Raw genomic sequence first — 4,496 nt, forward strand, 5'->3', positions numbered from 1 at the left:
TCGTTTATGACAAGTGAATCCACATATTGAACTCTATAGTGTTTAAAATTCTTTGTAACCTCAGATTTTTATACAAATATGGGGGAAAGTACTTCTGCATTATCTCAAATATTCTAATTAAAATTGTGTGTGCTTTCCTTTTTCATAGCTTTTGTATGGGAGTTCTGTAGCAGTAGGAAAATAGCAATGGAAAAGACTTTCTTATTGTTGAATTTTTGTTAGGTTCTATTTTGTTTTGCACATGTTTTTGATTCCTCTCAGAATTTAGTGTAAGCTGTAAGAAATGTTTTATTTGTAAACGGAAATATCATGGGATGTAACTGTGTATATACATATGTATTATTGGTTTTAGTCATTAAGTCGTAAGATTTCTTCATCTTCTTATAGTTATTTGATGATTTGTCTACAATGATTGAACGTTGCAGCTTCTCTCTTGTGTTATCTTTCAGCTTTGCAGTACTTATGCAACTTTGATTGTTTTGCTTCACAATGCAGCATATATAATCATGTGGTTCCCAGTACTCAAGTGGGACTATGTACATATAACTCATCCATCATATAAAAAGTAATTTGGATGTAGTCGGATTTCTGTATTGAATATATTTGTTTGCTGTGAGTAATTGTATTAGATAGGGTTATTTACCAACTTGATAGCTTCCATTTATTGACTTTGTACTTTTGTGTGTATATGAACCTAGGATTTGATTTTTTCAATTTTTTATATGTTCCTTTCTCTTTTCCTGCTTTCTTTCTGCTCCTTTCTGTTGTGTATGGGTAGGTGTTTGTATATAGAATTTTAATTTTTTTTTCTTTCTTTTTTATTATTATTATTTTTTTTAAGTTTGAGGAATTATGTTTATCAGATTCCACGTACTTTTACGTGAATGGGCCCACAATGTCAAGTCCTATATGCGCTTGTAATAATACCTTTGTAAGAATGTTGCTACCTCTGTAATGAATAGGTCATACCTGATTTGTGTCAGCAATTCTTAATCAGTAAATGTAACAAAGAGTAAATACTGTCATTTTTTTATGTTTGTACTCTTAAAATAGATATTGTTCTATCATATCATAGAGGCAGAAGACCTTGGTGTATAATGATGAGGTTTAATCTGCAGTGTCACCCAAGTTAGTAAATATTGAAGATATGTGAACATTTTCTAAATAGAATGCTTGTACAGTGTCTAGTAAGTACAGTTTACAGATATCAGTTAGAGTGTAGGGAAAATATTTTATATGGTATTCTCCTGAGTTGGAGTGCAAAGTTGACTTCCAGTTTTTATTCTTGGTAGCCAGGAATCAGATTTGTTGGTCTTGAATTATGTTCTTTTGCTTTAAGTTTTTAATATTTCCCTCATATTTAATAAGAGTGATAGCATAATAATAATAATAGCAATAAAAATAATTATGATTGTAAATATTTATTATTATTGTTATTATTATTATTATTATTACTATTATTATTATTATTATTATGAATATTCTCATCATCATTATTATCATTATTATTATTACTATTATTATTATTATTATTATTATTATTATTATTAGTGTTATTATTATGCTAGTTTCTGATATTACAATTACTATTACTGTTACTATTATCATTATTTTTCTGTTATTTTGGAAATCATCTCTATTACGAATATTGTGATTTTGGTTTAATAGCTGCATGACTATTTTTGTTATTATTTTTATTATAATTTTTATTATCATTATTATTATATCTGTATCATTGTCATTATCACTAACATTTGTAATTTTAATAGTTTATAGTTAATTTTGTTTTACTTGTGTAACTATTATTATTATTATACTGTTTTATTTTGTTCTTCTTGGCCACATTGTTGAAAACCACATAAAGAAGGACAAGAGGGTATTTTATACCAGAGGTAGTTGGCTGGACAAGGAAATGCAGTCCCAACCAAAGACTGTACAGTGAAATTGACTTGTACAGTATAAAATAAGAAAAAAAGACATGATAGACTGGAAATTATAATAGTGTTGGAAGGGGATAGTGGATCTTTTGTTCTCTTACGCAGCAGGGCCATCCACGCACATGGTACTGGGGGCAAGTGCAAATTTTGCGCCATCACCTGCCAGTAACCACCCTTCTAGTCCGTCCTAGGTCGCCAAATAAATGTTTCTGTACTTGTGTTGAAAGGCGCAATGGCAACTGAGGGGAGGGAGTTCACCCTCTTTTTCCATGGGACTTACCTCACCCTTTGAGACAGTAAAGCATTTTCTTCATTTGTCATTTGCCATTCTCTCTCGCTCTCTCTCGCTCTCTGATTCTCTTTCTTTCGCTCTTGTTCTTGCACAATCATTCTCTCTCTCTCTCTCTCTTTCTCTCTCTCTCTTCTCTCTCGTTCTCCTCCTTCATCTCTCGTCCCCCCCCTTTTCCCCCCCCTCCCCATCTCTCTCTCTCTCTCCGCTCTCTTATTCCTCTTTCTTTCGCTCTTTCTTGCACAATCAATTCTCTCTCTCTCTCTCATCTCTCTTCCGTCTCATTCCTCCCTCTCTCTCCTCTCTCTCTCTCTCTCCTCTCTCTCTCACCCTCTCTCTCGACGTCTCTCATGTCTCATCCTCTTCTCTCTCTCTCTCACCTCCCTCTCTCTCTCTCGCTCTCTGATTCTCTTTCTTTCGCTCTTGTTCTTGCACAATCATTCTCTCTCTCTCTCTCTCTCTCTCCTCGTCTCTCTCCTCCTCTCCTCTCTCTCTCGCTCTCTGATTCTCTTTCTTTCGCTCTTGTTCTTGCACAATCATTCTCTCTCTGCTCTCTCTCTCTCTCTCTCTTCGTCTCTCTATCTCCTCTCGTCTTCGTCTCTCTACTCTCTTCTCCTACTCTCTCTCTCCCCTCTCTCTCCTCTCTCCTCTCTCGCTCTCTTTCTTTCTCTCTCCGCTCTCTTTCTTTCTCTCCTCGCTCTCTTTCTTTCTCTCTCGCTCTCTTTCTTCTCTCTCTCTCTCTCTCTTTCTCTCTCCTCCCAACCCTCTTTCTTTCTCTCCTCCTCTTTCTTTCTCTCTCTTCTCTCTCTCTGTTCTGCGTCGTCTCTCTCTTCTTTCTCTCTCTCTCTCTCTCGCCCTCTTTCCCTCGTCTCTCTCTCCTCTCCCCCTCTCTCTCCTCTCTCTCTCATTCTCTCTTCCGCTGATCTCCTCTCTCTCTCTCTCTCTCTCTCTCTCTCTCTCTCATTCTTTCTCTATCACTTTCTCTCTGTCAACCACAATTGGCTGTATGTTTTGATTTATGTGTTCAATAAATGTACTGGTGTAGTGGTATTATGTGATTATTTGTAATTATGTATTTACCTGGATAAGTGGATAAGTTAATTGAACTCGGATGGTAACTGTGTCTCTGATGATCTTTGTCTGTGGTTTGCAAGATATTTTCTGAAGGTATAGAGAATTAGTGACCCTTTATCTTTGTTACAGTTCTGAACCTGTGTCATAGTTTTTCTTAGTTGCTTTTGTGTTTTATTTACTCTTTCATGCGTATGTATGTGCAAGAGTTTGAATGCAAGCAGGCATGCATCCATGTGTGTTTGTGTGTGTTTGTGTAGATGCACTGTCATGCTTCAAAATTAACTCTACAAATTCATTTATACTTGTTTTAATAGATCACCAAACAGTTAAACATCATTTTGTATGTGACTTATGCTATTACATACAAGATATTCTTTATACTTATATTTGATGTCCTAAAGTTATGCATATGGAGAGTTGACAGTGATTGCAACATGATCAGTGATGGCAACTCGCAACACTGCATGCCTACTCGAGTGCTTTTCACAGCCGTTGGGTAACCTCTTTTGAGTTTGGTCAGGATGAATGCATGAACGCAGTAACACAGCTTATTAAATTGTGTATTTTGTTAAAGTCTCAAATAAATACAATTTATTGTTCTTCCCTCATTTTTTTTTTTTTTTTTTTGACCACTTGCTTTCTGTAAGCTTTTTTCTTTTTCTTTTTCTTTTTTCAGATTGTTAGATACACATGCATGTTAAGCTGATTCTGAAATATTTATGAAATGTTTATTATATTGTTGAAAACCTTTAATAAAGTTTAGATAGACTAGTTCCCTGCTTTGTATTATTTCTAATGTTCTTTACAATTTTACATGTAGGTTTTTTGAATATTTGTAATGGTCTAACATTACTTTCTGAAATACTACAAAGATTTTGTGCTATAAACTGATAAGAGACAATTTGTTAATTTTTGTAGAATTATTTAAATGCAAGATGAATTCAACTCCCATTATTGTTTTATTTATACTTGAATTAAAAATTAACATAAAATTTGATCAAGTGAGATGTTAGGAGACATTGTAACATGAATGATATATAAAACCTATAAATACAACCACATCCATAAGCAAGCGTGCTTGCACAATCAGGTACGGAAAAATTGCTTACATACACAACTGTATAATCATAGAAATGCACACTAAAACATATTTTTACATATGTATACACACACACAAAAAAAAACAAAAAACCACA

The sequence above is a fragment of the Penaeus monodon genome, chromosome 3, assembly GCF_015228065.2.
Source record: "Penaeus monodon isolate SGIC_2016 chromosome 3, NSTDA_Pmon_1, whole genome shotgun sequence".
NCBI lineage: Eukaryota > Metazoa > Arthropoda > Malacostraca > Decapoda > Penaeidae > Penaeus > Penaeus monodon.